Below are 17,477 nucleotides of genomic sequence, written 5' to 3' on the forward strand. Positions count from 1 at the left end.
AGAGCCTACTCGTCGAGTCCGGGACCCGACTCGACGAGTCCATCACTTAAATCCCGCGCCTCATCCCGCTTCTACTCGGCGAGTTGGTCCTTCAACTCACCGAGTCCAAGGACATCAATGCAATAATTACTTAAATAAAACACTAACCAGGAACCGGGTGCTACAGATACCCTCTTTGCCATGAGGAGTCCTTCTTCTATTCGATGTCTGATGAAATGGTATTTTCTGTCAATGTGTCTGGATCTCCCGTGATCCCTTGGTTCCTTGGCTAAGGCCACTGCACTTTCACTATCATAGAAAATTTCCATAGGCTCCTTTATAGCTGGTACTACTCCAAGGTCTCCAATGAAGTTCTTCAGCCATATTGCATCCTTTGCTGCCTCGCTTGCTGCTATATAATCTGAGTCGCAAGTTGAATCAGCCACTGTCTCCTGCTTGGAACTTTACCAAGTAATTGCTCCTCCGTTTAAGGTAAAGACCCAGCCCGACTGAGAGCGGAAATTATCCCTATCAGTCTGGAAGCTAGCATCACTATACCCTACAACTCTCAAGTCATCACTCCCACCAACGGTAAGGACCCAGTCCTCAGTCCTCCGCAGGTACTTGAGAATGTTCTTTACCGCAGTCCAGTGAGCCTTGCCAGGGTTCCCCTGATATCTGCTGACCATGCTCAAGGCAATGGCCACATCTGGATGAGTACAAGTCATAGCATACATGATCGAGCCTACAGCGGAAGCATAAGGTACACGACACATTTCTTCTATCTCAGCCTCGATACTCGGGCTCTAAGTCTTACTCAATCTGGCGTTACTCTGGATGGGTAACTCTCCTTTCTTGGAATCTTGCATGCTGAATCTCTTCAGCACCTTATCCAAGTATGTACTCTGACTAAGTCCAATTAGTCTTTTACTCCGGTCTCTCAGAATCCTTATCCCTATAATATAGGCAGCTTCTCCTAGGTCTTTCATAGCGAAACACTTCCCAAGCCAGGACTTCACTTCCTGCAAGGTTGGGATGTCATTTCCTATGAGTAGTATGTCATCCACATACAATACCAAAAAGCTAACTATACTACCACTTGCCTTGACATATACACAAGATTCATCCTCACTCCTCGAAAAGCCAAACTCTTTGACTTTCTCATAAAAGCAAAGATTCCATCTGCGAGGTGCTTATTTCAATCCATAGATGGATTTCTCAAGCTTACACACTCTAAGAGGGTACTCTGTACTGACAAAACCCTCTGGCTGACTCATGTAAACATCCTCATCCAACTTTCCATTAAGGAAAACGGTTTTGACATCCATTTGCCATATTTCATAGTCATGAAATGCAGCAATGGCTAACAATACCCTAATAGACTTAATCTTGGCTACTGGTGAAAAGGTCTCATCATAATCAACTCCTGGAGTTTGAGAAAAGCCTTTTACAACCAGTCGTGCCTTATAAGTGTGTACATTACCATCCATGTCGGTCTTCTTCTTGAAGATCCACTTGCACCCAACTATCTTACGACCTGGTACATTGTCAACCAAGTTCCAAACTTGATTGTCATACATGGATTGTATCTCGGTGTCCATTGCCTCTTTCCATTTAGCAGACTCGGGGCCTGCCATGGCTTCCGCATAACTGTTAGGTTCATCCAGACTTACCAGTGTCTCATCACTGACAAGTATATCACCTTCCGCAGTAATATGGAAACCATAATAATGCTCAGGTGCATTCCTAACTCTCGTGGAACGCCTCAGAGGTACAGACTCGTCAATTGGATCAACATGAGTTTCCTCCTCAAGTTGACTGTTAGGGTTTGAGGTTCCTTCACCACTTGACTCTTGAATTTCTTCAATGTCAATTTTCCTCCCACTGTTTCCTTGGCTTATGAACTCTCTCTCTCTCTCAAAAGACACCCCTCCTTGCTACAAAGGCCACATTCTCACTAGGTCTGTAGAAGAGGTAACCAAATGATTTATGTGGGTAGCAGATGAAAATACACCTCTCACTTCGAGGTTCGAGCTTATCGTAAGTCTCGCGTCTCACGAAAGCTTCGCAACCCCAAATCTTGATGTGGGCTAGATTAGGAACTTTTACAGTCCACATCTCGTGAGGTGTTTTGACAACCTTCTTTGTAGGGACCAGATTAAGGATATGGGTGGCAGTCTCTAAGGCATAACCTTAGAATGAGATTGGTAGCAAAGCTCGACTCATCACGGAACGAACCATGTCCAACAAGGTTCGATTACGCCTCTCAGCTACACCATTCAATTGTAGTGTCCTGGGAGGTGTCAATTGTGAGACAACCCCACATTCCTTAAGATAGTCGAGGAACTCTGTACTAAGATACTCACCACCATGATCGGATCGAAGCATCTTAATTTTCCTGCCCAATTGATTCTCGAATTCCTGTTTAAACTCTTTAAACCTTTCGAAAGTCTCTGACTTATGCTTAATTAAGTAGACATATCCATATCTACTATATTCATCTGTAAAAGTCACATAATAACGATTAGCATCCCTTGTGGCAGTTTTGAAGGGTCCACACACATCTGTGTGCACTAGATCCAACAAACCTTCACCCCTTTCACAAGAATCAGTAAAGGGTGACTTTGTCATTTTTCCAAGTAAGCATGATTCACAACTATCATCTGACTTTAGGTCAAATGACTCCAAGACTCCATCCTTTTGGAGTTGGCCTATGCGTTTCTTGCTTACATGTCCAAGACGACAATGCCATAATGATGCTTTATCCAAGTTATTATCATTAGTAGAATGAATACACAACACATTATTTCCTAAGTTATCTATAACAGACACAACTTCATACACACCATCACAAGGTAATGGTTTAAAATAAAACACGTTATTAAAGAAAGCATTTATTCCACCAACTTCATTATCAAAAGAAAAGGTAAACCCTTGTTTGTACAAAGCATGAAAGGAAATAATATCTCTTGCCATTTCAGGCGAGTAACAACATTTATTCAAATCTAAAGTAAATCCACTACTTAGCAACAAAGTATAAACTCCAATCTTGGTGACAGGTGAAGCTTTCTTATTCCCCATGATCAAGTTTATCTTTCCATGCTCCACATTCTCACTTCTTCTTAGTCCCTGCAAATCAGAACAAATATGAATACCACAGCTGGTATCAAGGACCCAAGAGTTAGAATAGGGTGAGTTATTAGATAATTTAGTGTAAATACCTGCATGGTTGGGTTTTACTTTCCCATCCTTCAGATCTTGCTGGTACTTTGGGCAGTTCCGCTTCCAGTGCGCCTTTTCATGGCAATAGAAGCATTCAGCCTCTTTTGGATCAGAAGAAGGAGTGACGAAACCTTTCTTGGATCTACTTATAGAGGAGCCATCAAGGGTCTTACCCTTGGTACCCTTCGAAGGGTTCTTCCTCCTCTTCCCTCTACTTTTCCCGATTGCCAAGACAAGGGCGGAGTTTTGAGTAGGAGTAGGAGTGTTAACAACTGACTTACCTTTAAGACCACTTTCGGCGGTCTTCAAGAGTCCTTGAAGTTTACTGAGGGTAACTTCCTCCTTGTTCATGTGGTATGTCATGCGAAATTGATCATAACACGAAGGTAAGGAGTGCAAAATGATATATATTGCCAACTCCTCGGGGAAGTTCACATTCAGCTTCATCAAACGGTCCACATACCTTTGCATTTTATGCATGTGGCCCGTGATGGGTTCACCATCCTGTTGGATTAATGTCTAAGTCCATAACTATAATTGGTAAGACTTGACCCAACCCGACATGGTCCATTTGGGTTGCATGGCATCATGCATTTGGATAGACTATATTGAGAGAAATAACACTTAAGGTTGGTTAATATATTATAAGTTCTAATATATTAATAAGGTTATTTAATTAGTATTGATCAAGAATTAATTTGGAATTAATTAAGTGATCAAAAGGAGACTAATTAAATATATGGGTTGATTGTGTAAATCATTCATTTTTATATATGTGGGCTTGTGATCCAAGATTCCTTATGTTGGACTAAGTCCATGGGGTGACCCATGGTTACTCCATGGAGGTTAAAATCCATGGAGCATAAGGAATGGGTAAAGTTATGAGTTACATGGTGTAACCCTAATAGCCACCATATAAAAGAATCCCATGGCTCAAGAAATCATGCACTAATGTGTGAGTGTGAGGGCTAGACGATTTCAAGGAGAGTTCAAGTTTCTCTCAAGTTATTCCAAGTGTATTTGGTATTTTGTGAACCATTTGAGGTGTCACACTTGGGGCACTAGGCACTCAAGCTTCATGAAGACATTCTACATCAAAGAGGTATGTATTCTATCTTGTTATATTTATTATTTTGTATGCTAGATTAGGATAATACCTTGGATGTTCATAATTGTATGTATAATAGAGAAAACATAGATCCAAGGTATTTAGGGTTGCATGTACACATAGGAGTGTTAGAATGCTCATAACCCAACAGTGGTATCAGAGCCATGGGTTGTTTTCTGGTATAATAGAGAAAACATAGATCCAAGGTATTTAGGGTTGCATGTACACATAGGAGTGTTGGCTGGAATTGGACTAGGAACATTACCCTAAGATGTTTTTGGACTTATAAACTTGTTTTTGATGTGCTAATGTTCATGCTAATCCAATTTCTAAGATAATTGTCATAATTTCAAGATTTGTATTAGTTTGTATGTTCATGCTAATTTCTTGAAGATTGATGATTTGAATTATCTTGTTCTTATGAGGTTCTTAGATTAATAGAAAAGTTATGTGAAATAGTTGTTTTCAATCCATTTTAATCTAAGAGTTGATTCCAAAGTGTGTTTTTGTAACTTGTCCTCAAGTTATATGGAAAGTCACATTTAAGAATCATAAAACTCATAAAAGTTGGCAAAGGTTACAAAATGAAGAGTCTCTTCATTTAATTAAAAAAAAAGTGTAACCTTAATTAGTTCCATAAGTTACAATAAAAAAAAGGTTATTTTTTTTATTAATTAGTTTAAAGTCTTCCATAACTTGTCCTCAAGTTATGGAACTTGAAGAGTCTTTTTTTTTTAATTAAAACTACTTTAAACTCATAAGTTATGGAATTAATTAGTTTTGAATAGTTTCAAAACTTGCCCTCAAGTTTTGGAATTTAAAAAGTTTTCACTTATGAATACTTTAATTCCAAGTTAGCCCTTAGAATTTTAAAAGTTAAAATTCAACGCTTATACTTTATAATATTATAAGTTAATAATATATATATATATATATATATATATATATATATATATATATATATATATATATATATATGTATATGAGTAAAGTCAGTCTTACCGTTAGTAGGCCTCATTCACGAAGTCGGTCTATAAGGGGGGTATAAGGTTACTGCCTATAAAATGGCAGTTTAATGGGTGTCCACCCTCACCCACCGCTTCCTTGACTGGTGGAGGGTCGTTAGCCGAACGGGTATGACAAGAACTATAATTCTCCTTTCATTAAAAGTATTAATGATAAATACTAAGTAACTAAACTCTTATTAATACCCAATCTTAGTTACTTAGGAAAATGTGAATTTGGTGCTAACCCATGAAATTACACTTTGCACTTTGCTTAAGTCGTTAGTGGAGCGTGTGTGGTTAACCGGCACACTAACCTGGACTTAACAAGGTAGGCAAAGGGTAACTTAATATTTATCATAGTATCGGTGGAGCGTGTGTGGTTAACCGGCACACTGATTAAGGTGTAAATATTAAGGGTACCAAGTATATTTGCATGGTTATTCACACCTTGTTTTGTGATCCTCGGCATCCTAGTCACAAAACCTGAAGGGCACACTCGAGATTGAAACATTCCTTTGAACAGTTCAATGAATCTCAAAGATCTAGGACTTTCAAATCCAATTAAAACCTAATAAATTATTTCGTTTTTCATGGTGGAAATTGGTGAATCGTCACTCACCTACCTTCAAATATTTTATAGCTTGGATTACGGCATCCCTCTTCTAAGTTATAAAATAGTTTGTTGGGTCCTAGCCTTAATATTTCATATTGGGTGTCATATTAAGGACTTTAAATCAACTATCTTGAATATCTCCCAAAAAGATGTCTGGTCTAGACATTTATGATCTTCCCAAATCTCTTGAAACAAGCTTTCCTAAATGAAGATGATGTCCCATGGTATCATACTTCTTTCACCTCCTCCAATTATTCTCCCTAACCCACAAGTTCCTAAAAAGTTTAAGGTCACTCAAGCGCCATTGGCAAGGCAAGGTCTAGGTGTGATCACATCTTGGAGATGTAGTCACATATTGACAAGCCGGGAGAGTTGGGTGTCAAAGTCTTGAGAAAGTTGGTGGCTCAACTACTTTCTAAGTCACATAGTGAGTTCTTTTGGGAATCCTATGAAACAGACTAAGACAAGACCCTTAATGATCTTATCTATTTGCTAAGATCAACTTCCTAAAACGCTATGGACATTGACAATGATGACATTGGATATCTAGTAAAGCTCTCTCTTCCCAATGGAAAGGGATCAGCCATAGTCAACTCTGTTGACCCAATGGTAAAGAGAGAGGCGAAGTCTGATATAGTCCCATTATCAAGGATCCATAGGTAACTATTGCCAAAGGAAGGGGCATTGGTTACGAAGCTGCCAAATTTACCTAAGGATGTTAAAGTCAATAAGTTTGGCTCTACTTCAGGTAAAGTCCATTGTCTAACTCTATTAAATACATGCTGATTCTGATCGCGAAGATGGATTTCAATCGCATGGTTCGGTGATCAGAATTTTGGGTTATTACTTAAGAGTTATGATATTTATATTGCTTAGGAATAGATAACAACAAGGTTTTCATATGGATTGTAAGGATAAGTTTTTCCGCAAAGTTTTAAAATAAAAGAAAAAAGGTTTGATTTTATTTATTTTAAGCATCCTTACAATGGCATTTGTGAAAAGTTGTTGCTTATAAGATTCCATTGATAGCAATATTGGAAAAATGGATTTGATTCTTTCGGTTGTGGTAGTGTCTAATATTACCAAATAAGGAAAGATTCTCATCACCCAAGGTTCAATTGGACCGAAACTTGGAATCATGCAAGTTGTATAGTATGATGAATGAGAACTTTCTGCTTGGAAAATTAAGACTAATTCCTTATGTGAATAAGGAAAGGACTAAGGGATCGAGTAGACATTCTTGTGCACTGGTCAAGTCCACCACAAAAGATCAAGAAGACTATTCGTCATGATTTACTTAAGTTCAGTAAATATGGTTATACTTATAAGTTTAAGTATAAGTCTGTAGCATTGGAGAAGTTTCAATGTGAGACAGAACGAATAAGAAGAATCAAAGTATGGCAGAAAGATAAAAGTTTCTCAAATCTGAAAGGATGGGAGCGTACTTTAGTATCATGTTTATGATCATCTTAATGATTAAGATACCATATCACAATTGGTCATCTAAAGTCATCTTAGTGCATTCTTATGACTAAGAAGAGGAGTCATGAATTGTTGAAATGGTTAAATCAAAAAGATGAGTCATACTTCGTTCCAAAACAATTCTTAGAGTCATACTCCAAGATTGTAACTTGAGTGACATATCTTAAAGAGGGTTTGTTAACACTAGTCAAATGTAAGAGTAAAAGGTTATACACTCTTGTACATTTGAAATTGGTAAGTTGTGATGTTTTGGATAAAACAGAGACCAACTTTGGCCAATTGTGTAAAGTGTTAGTCTTGATAAAGAATCTGCACTATCTCTTGAATATTTGACCAAGGGAGTCTTATATGTCAAGAGGACAGTGGGAGTCTTAAAGCTCTTGAAAGTTTCAAGACTTAATCAAGAATAAAACATAAAGACCTTCACTAGCACACGACTTGAGGTTTATAACCTATCGTGCTGAAATTTTTGTGCCTATTCAAGTTGGCTTTGCATAGGAGTTCTGAGAGTTCTCAATTGGTTGCACAACTACTTGGAAGCAATGGCAGGCACCTGAGCTGCCAAATGGCAAGAATTTAAGATTGCACAAGTTTAATCAATATGAGTTTGGATTTGTCACTAACCTTGTCTTGTGATTATGGTTTTGACAAATTCACATGGATAAGAACACATACACTATTAAATCTAAGTGTCATAAGGTTTCTCTCCGATTCATGAAAATGATGGTGAGGAAACACTTTCACTAAGTAGATTTTAGCTAGATAGCAATTGTGATATTTGCATTCTCAAAGTCGTTAGTGGAGCGTGTGTGGTTTACCGGCACACTAACATGGACTTGTGAGAAGTGGCAAAGGTCTAAACAATTGAGACTATGATTACAGCATCCCTTTTCATAGTTCTAAAATTGTTTAGACACACATGTGAGCTATCTAAGAGAGGTGTATGATTTTGATAAAGTTTTATCAAAACAATCTAGTATCAAAAATCTGAACTTTGGTAAGAAAGTCAGCTGATTTCTGAGTACATGTCAAAGCTAGTGGGAGCATAAGTGTTATGCTAATAATCATCATGTTAGTGGGAGCATGATAATTATGACAAAGGTTGCAAGTTAGCAATGTTAATTATAGAAAACAAAAGTTTCAATTCGTGAGGTTGTAGGGGTTGAAAAAGTTGTTTTGCTATAATTAAGGGAGAGGAAATTATACTTCATTTCAATTCTAAAAAGCTTAGATTAAGATTTTAATCGTATTTAATCAAGGATATATATATGAATTTCATGTTGGAATGGCTCAACATAAGGAAATTCTATATATGAGTCCATTATTTGCGTTCTAAAATTCGATTATGATTACGGCATCCCTTTTCATAATCTGAATTTTGAGAACTTGGCAATTTGAAATGGAAATATTATAGCAAAAGACTGGTTTAGTCTTTATGTGAGACATCATGAATCGTGTCCCATATGCTTCGGATATAGGATCGATTACATGTGCTATATTCATCCTTTCTAAAATTTTCCAAATGCCTGGGGCATTATGAAGGGAAAAGGTCTAGAATTGGATATGACTAAAATGATTAAGCAATTGTCGAGGACAATCTAAGGTTTACCAAAGATTGGTTTCTCAAGGACAGTTGGAAGTATAATGTTAATTCTGGAAGGACCATATTGACATAATCTGTAAGGAGGCAACTCTTGTTCAGAAGTGATAGTCAAAATGGAATATGGAAATGTTTCAAAGTTAGAAATTATTCAATCTGTGTAAGATTAGGAAACTTAATGAAAGAAGGATGTTTCCAAGGAGCTGGTCTCCTTTGGAATGCTCTGTAATGATTGTTGTCAAGTCTTTCTGACTTTGTGCATAATAATTAAGAGGATCAATACATATAAGTTTAGAATCTAACAGATTTCAGTAAATGGCATGAATTTGGAATTCTTGCATTTGCAGTAAGGATTTAGGACTGTGAAAAGAGGATCATTGGAGTGATGTTCAATTGATCTATTTTACAAAGTAAAGATCATAGACAAACATAGTATGTATACTTGGTGTATGGCATGACTAGTGTTTAGAAAACATAGTGTACATGCTTGGAGCATGGGACAACTATTGTTTTAAATTCAAGTATAAAGTTGATAAAACCGAAACAATGAATAATGAGTAATCAGTATGGTGATAAATAAAAGTGTTTATTTATATTCATAGGGTTTGATACCATATTTGATTCATTTATTCTTGTGTTTCACTTTGCATGTTTTGACTTCCAGAATAACTAAGTCGCTCTTCCTGAATGATTAAGTTATTCAAACCATCCACAGTCGGTCATATGTTGGAAGTAGATATGAATCAAGACTTTCATGGGTTGGTTTGTAGAGGTCCAAGTTGGTGGACAAAGTGGTGGTACAACACTCATGAGTGCTCATAAGTTCTGAGTATTGGATTCAACCCGTGCTCATTTGAATCACTTCATGGATTTTATCACGAGTGATCATGAGACGATAATATCTTATATTCTTCAAACCTAGAGATATGAGTTGTTACTATGAGTTGGTTATACATTGATTGCACGAAAACACATTGGTAACTCGATGTTATAAAACGTGCCTTTGTGTATGATTCAACAAGTAGTAGAACAAGCCATATGAGTCGAAGTTTATCCATTCCTTTTACCTTCGGGATAAAAGCGATATCTGTGGGCCCCTTGATGATTTAAAGATGATACATGTGAGTGCTTGGCCAAGCCAGGACTGATTTGATTTGTTCAATCAGTCAGTCATCATGAATCGGAAATCGGGAAACAACAAATGGACAGAGTGAATGATTGATAATCCATGTCTCAGTCCATATGATATCTAGAATGGAGGAATATATGATCCCTTATCTAATGGACAAGTCATTGACAAAGGTCAGAGTTCATCGACAAGGTCAGAGTTCGACAGAAGCTTTTGAGAGCTACGATTGCTGATCGGTTCCTGAAGTCATACGCAATAATAGTTTTAGACTTATCCAAGTGGGAGACTGTTGGATAAATGTCTAAGTCCATAACTATAATTGGTAAGACTTGACCCGACCCGACATGGTCCATTTGGGTTGCATGGCATCATGCATTTGGATAGACTATAATGAGAGAAATAACACTTAAGGTTGGTTAATATATTATAAGTTCTAATATATTAATAAGGTTATTTAATTAGTATTGATCAATAATTAATTTGGAATTCATTAAGTGATCAAAAGGAGACTTATTAAATATATGGGTTGATTATGTAAATCATTCATTCTTATATATGTGGGCTTGTGATCCAAGATTCCTTATGTTGGACTAAGTCCATGGGGTGACCCATGGATACTCCATGGAGGTTAAAATCCATGGAGCATAAGGAATGGGTAAAGTTATGAGTTACATGGTGTAACCCTAATAGCCACCATATAAAAGAATCCCATGGCTCAAGAAATCGTGCACTAATGTGTGAGTGTGAGGGCTAGACGATTTCAAGGAGTGTTCAAGTTTCTCTCAAGTTATTCCAAGTGTATTAGGTGTTGTGTGAACCATTTGAGGTGTCACACTTGGGGCACTAGGCACTCAAGCGTCATGAAGACATTCTACATCAAAGAGGTATGTATTCTATCTTGTTATATTTATTATTTTGTATGCTAGATTAGGATAATACCTTGGACGTTCATAATTGTATGTATAATAGAGAAAACATAGATCCAAGGTATTTAGGGTTGCATGTACACTTAGGAGTGTTAGAATGCTCATAACCCAACACATCCTTCATCCGGGTTGTTATCACGGAGGAGATGATTTCATATCGCTCTTGACGAACACTCTGATGGTAGCGGTCCATCAAATCCTGGTGCATCTCAAAAGGATAGTAGTCCTCATAGGACTTTTGGGCCTCGGCTGTCATAGTGGCCATCATGATGCATGCCACTTTGGTAGCATCTCTTTCATGTGCCTCATATTCAGCCATCTCCTCAGGAGTAGCAGTCGGCTCGAGTACCTTAAGCTCGTTGTCGAGAACATATTATTTGTTCTCATACCGAGTGACCATCCGGATGTTCCTGATCCAATCTGTAAAGTTGGATCCATCAAACATGACTCTCCCACAAAGGTTCATGAGAGAGAAGGAGCCGGTAGGGTTTGAGCCAGAAGCAGCATTGTTGGAAGACATCTGAAAAAGAAGAAAAGACAAGTTTAGTTTAGATATAAAGATAGTCCTTAATAAAACACCCAAATGTAATATTAAGGCTAGGACCCAATCACAATATATTATAACTTAGAAGAGGGATGCCGTAATCTAAGATAAACATATTTGAAAGGTAGGTGAATGACGATTCACCAATTTCCACCATGAAAAACGAAATATATAAGAATTAGGTTTTATTTGGTTTTTTAGAAACTCCTAGATTCTTTTGAGATTCATTGAACTTTTCAATGGCATGTTTCAATCTCGAGTGTGCCCTTCATGTTTTGTGACTGGGATACCGAGGATCACAAAACAAGGTGTGAAGTAACAATGCAAATTACTTGGTACCCTTAATGTTTTTCACTTAATCGATGTGCCGGTTAACCACACGCGCTCCACCGACCTATGAAAAACCTTAAGTCACCCTTTGCCTACCTTGTTAAGCCCAATTTAGTGTGCCGGTTAACCACACATGCTCTACTAACGACTTAATAAAAGTGCAAAGTGTAATTTCATGGGTTAGCACCTTATTCACATTTTCCTAAAGTAACCAAGATTGAGAAATTATAAAAAAACATTTAGTTACTTTATAATAATCATTATACTTTTTAATGAGAATTTTAAGTCATTGTCCTACCCGTTTGGCTAACGACCCTCCACCAGTCAGGGAAGCGGTGGGTGAGAGTGGACACCCATTAAGCTGCCATTTTATAAGCAACAACCTTATACCCCCCTTATAGACCGGCTTCGTGAATGAGGCCTACTAACGGTAAAACGACTTGATCTTATACATATATATATTTTTAACTTATAATATTATAAAGTATAAGGGTTGAATTTTAACTTTTAAAAATCTAGGGGTTGGAACTAAGGTTTACTAGATGACTTTACATGTTCCAAAACTTGAGGGCAAGTTTTGTAACTTTACAAAACCTTTCAACTCATAACTTATTATTTATTACAATGAAGACTCTTCATTTTTGTAACTTATGTGTTCTTTTAATGGATTTAATACAAAGTGACTTTTGGTTATCCATAACTTGAGGACAAGTTATGGACTCCATTAAAACACATAAAGATCATGAATTAAGCATTTAACAAGTAATTCCTATGATCTATCAAGAACTCATAAGAACATGAATAGTCATATAAAATTTTCAAGAACATATGAACACATATAATCATGTAATTTTGATATTTGCCATTGTAAATGGATTAGAACAACCATTACACAATCTAAAACAAGTTTTAAAACACCAAAACAGTTTAGGGTAATGTTTCTAGTCCATTTCCAGCAGCAAAAGTCGAAAATCTGCACTCTGACTGACCAACTCGTCGAGTGCAAGAACTGACTCGCTGAGTTGGTTGAATTTATGCTTGGACTCGTCGAGTCCCCCCATGGACTCGGCGAGTCCCCTGTGCAGACAGCAAGAAATTTGACTTTTTTCACTATATTGCATCAAATATCAAACAAGCAAGCCTAGGCTCTGATACCACTAATGGGTTTTGAGCATTCTAACACTCTTAAGGTGTACATGCAACCCTAAAAACCTTGGATCTATGTTTGTCTAAAATACATGCAAAATACTTTTTCCAAGATTCATAATCCTATCTAGCATACATGGGGAACTTTAAACATAAAAGATAGCTAGAGTTACATACCTTGTAATTGATTTGATTCCTTGAAAACCTTGAGAGCCTAGCACCCCAAGTGTGATGCCTCAAATGTTTCACACAACACCAAATGCTCTTGGAATAAACTTTGAGAGAGAATGTCACACTAAGAAATCGGCTTGCCCTCTATATTGCTTCTAGTGTCGATTTTGGTGAGCTTCATATCCTTTATATAGTGTGTTACAATTAGGGTTACACCATGTAAACCCTAATGTGACATGACTCTTCATTTCCATGACCCATGGGTTTGTAACTCCCATGGAGCATCCTATGGACCTTAGCCCAACTTGATAATCCATGGAGCATCTAGCCCACTATACAAGTATGGATGATTTACACAATCAACCCATATATTTAATTAGTCTCCTTTTGATCACTTAATTAATTCTAGATTAATTCTTGATCAATACTAATTAAATAATATTATTAATATATTAGAACTTATAATATATTAATAAACCATAAGTGTTATTTCTCTTATTTTAGTTTATCCAAATGCATGATGCCATGCAACCCAAATGGACCATGCCGGGTCGGGTCAAGTACATACTAAATATAGTTATGGACTTAGACACCTTATCCAACACCTACAACATATCTTCGATCAGAAAGAGTTGAACATGAGACAACGGCGATGGGTAGAGCTACTCAGTGATTACGAGTGTGAAATACGCTATCATCCCGGAAAAGGCCAATGTGGTAGCGGATGCCCTCAGCCGAAAAGAGTATTCAGGTCGTAGAGTGAAGGCATTGACAATGACCATCCATTCTCATCTATCCGCTTAAATCAGAGAGGCTCAGGTGGAAGCCTTAAAACCAGAAAACATGTCGGGTGAAGCCTTGCGGGGAATGGAAAAGAACTTAGAGGTCAAAGGAGACGGAGTTTACTATTTCATGAACCGAATCTGGACCCCAAAGTATGGCGGTTACAGGGAGGTTGTCATGAATGAAGCTCACAAGACTAGATACTCCGTTCACCCAGGTTCAAATAAGATGTATCTGGATCTCAAACAACTCTATTGGTGGCCGAACATGAAAGCAGAGATCGCTACCTTCGTGGGCAAGTGCTTGACTTGCGCCAAGGTGAAGGTGGAATATCAAAAGCCCTCAGGTCTACTCCAGCAACCAGAAATACCTGAGTGGAATTGGGAAAAGATTACTATGGATTTCATCACTATGTTGCCCAAGTCTCCGAGTGGGCACGATGCCATCTGGGTAATTGTCGATCGACTAACTAAATCCGCCCACTTCCTGCCAATCAAAGAAAACTTTAAAATGGAGAGATTGACACAAATCTACATTCAAGATATAGTCCGCCTGCATGGTGTACCTGTGTCCATTATCTCCGATCCGGATATTAGGTTTACCTCGATATTTTGGCAGTCACTACAGAAGGCTCTAGGAACTAAGTTGGATATGAGCACAACTTACCACCCACAGACAGATGCGCAGAGTGAGAGAACCATTCAAACATTGGATGATATGTTGAGAGCCTGCGTCATCAAATTTCGCATGTCATGAGACACTCATTTGCCCTTGGTTGAATTTTCCTACAACAACAGCTACCATACCAGCATCAAGGTTGCGCCGTTCGAAGCCCTCCATGGACGTAAGTGCAAATCCCCTCTGTGCTAGGCTGAGGTGGGTGACACGCAGCTAGTCAAGGTTCAAGTCCCCAATAGCACTCTCACAGGCCTAGAAATCATCCGAGAGACTACTGAAAAAATCGTACAAATCCGGGAACGACTAAAAGCTTCAAGAGATAGAGAAAAGAGCTACGCCGATAAGAGACGAAAACCCTTGGAGTTCCAGGTTAGTGACCGTGTTCTTTTGAAGGTCCCACCATGGAAAGGCATGATACGTTTCGGAAAGCGTGGAAAGCTGAATCCATGATACATTGGACCATTTGAGATCCTCGCTAGGATCGGTCCCGTAGCATATAAACTTCGTCTACCACGAGAACTTAGCAACGTACATCCTGTCTTTCACGTGTCGAACCTAAAGAAGTGTCTGTCCGATGAGACATTTGTGATACCCCTCGATGAGATCGAGCTAGACGAGAGCTTCCACTTCGTGGAAGAACCCATAGAAATCATGGATCGGGAAGTCAAACGAACGAAATAAAGCCGTATTCCGATAGTGAAGGTTCGCTGGAATGCCAAGCGGGGACCTGAATTCACTTGGGAGCGCGACGATTCAATGAAACAGAAGTACCCTCATCTATTTCCAAGTCCATGATTTGTATTCAATGTTTGAATTTCGGTACGAAATTCCCTCTAACGGGTGAATGATGTGACAACCCGAACCTTTTTCCGTTTCTATTATCCGATTTCCGTTAATAAAATTTGAATTTTATTAAGTTTCCGTCAAACTTCTTGGTTTAGAAAATCATCTAATTTTATATAATTAAATTTTTATACGAGTCGGAACCAAAATCGCACGAAAAACCCGAAACTTCTTGAAAAATCAAAAGGTTTTCGACCTAAGTGAGTTTACGGCCGTAAACCCGTGTACGGCCGTACACTCGTTTACGGCCAATGTCGGGTGGACCCTACCATCAACCATGAAAACCCCTTATAAATACGAGACCCCACCCCTCATTTACACTTTTCTGGCCGAAGACTCTCTCCTTCTCTCTCTACCTCTTGTCCGTACACCCCAAAAACACCCTTATTCTTCCGGGAATCATCGAGACTCACCATTGGGAGTCATTTCGGAGCATCTAGAACACGTTTTTCATCGAATCCAGCATCCTCGTTCTTGAGTGTACGACCATACACCCTTCAAGTCTGCAAATCTTCATTGACCGTAAACCAGTTCACGACTGTACACACTTCAAACCTTCAAAGGCCGTAAACCCTTCGAGAGGCAGTTCACGGCCGTAAACAGTTCACAGCCGTAAACTCCCTTCACGGCCGTAAACCCCATTCACGGCCGTAAACACTTCCTAAGTGGTGCATTAGACTGAAAACCCACTTTCCTCGATTCAATCAAGTCCCGGTAACATTCCTTAACCGAAAGCAAGTGTTTTTCTAACACTTTATCTAACGAAATCGCTAATTTAGATACATATATGTATTTAATTATTATTAGCATTCTGTTAAGTGCCACACACTACAACTCGAGGGTCTTCATTCCAGTTCGTTGACTCGACGCTTGTACACAGCTAACAGTGAGTTCATACCCCTACGCTTTTATGATTTTTAATGTTTTCAGGGGGGAATACAAGCCAAATACAAATGATTTTGTGAACTAAAACAAACGGTTTTTAACGAGTTTAAAACTTATGCAATTGATACAGTCAAACGATTCCCACGTTTTATAAAATATTTAGATATTTTATCCCTTTTGTACTATGTTGAGCATAAAGGACACTTTTAGCTTGGAAACATATTGCATAACTTTCAGAACGATTTACAAACAAAGTACATAACATTTCAAGTAAACTATAATGGGTATAGTTTGGGGAATTCAATATACAGCTTTTGCCGATTCAGATTACATACATGGGTAAACATATAAACTATGACATATTTAGTTTATGATATACATTACTGCAAGAGTACAACATTTAATAATTATTTAAGTATAATTATTACCTTATACAATATACAACGGATTTAAATACAAGAGAACAATACAGAACAAAATGTAAACTAGTTAATACAGGATTGTGAGACAACACTTCAATTTTACCCTTCGGGGTACAGGTTAAATCCTATCATAGTATAACCAGAGTCTCCTGGAGGGAGAGCGTGAGATTTGTTAATAGATCTATTCGGGACTGACAATCCCACACCTAAACTGCTAGCTACAGTTAGGCAGGCATGCCTGGGGTGACAAATATCATATCATCCGACGCCTGAAGAACGTCGTAGAGGTCACTAGGTCATATCAAGCATGGTTATACGACTCACAATAGTATAAACTAACCATTTGTTTACGAGATTTCATTCTCCATTACTTTTATTTTAAGTAATGAAACTACTATACATACTAGTGGTATCCAGGGTTTTCAAACAGAACATAATATACATACTGGTGGTAGCCAGGGTTTTCAAATAGAACATACTATACATACTAGTGGTAGCCAGGGTTTTCAAACCGAACATAGTATACATACTGGTGGTAGCCAGGGTTTTCAGACAAAACATTCTATACGAAGGTTTTCATACAGAATTCATCATACAATACATCTAGTA

This window comes from Lactuca virosa, chromosome 1 (genome assembly GCF_052849685.1).
Source record: "Lactuca virosa cultivar CGN04683 chromosome 1, Lactuca_virosa_CGN04683_v6, whole genome shotgun sequence".
Classification (NCBI taxonomy): Eukaryota; Viridiplantae; Streptophyta; class Magnoliopsida; order Asterales; family Asteraceae; genus Lactuca; species Lactuca virosa.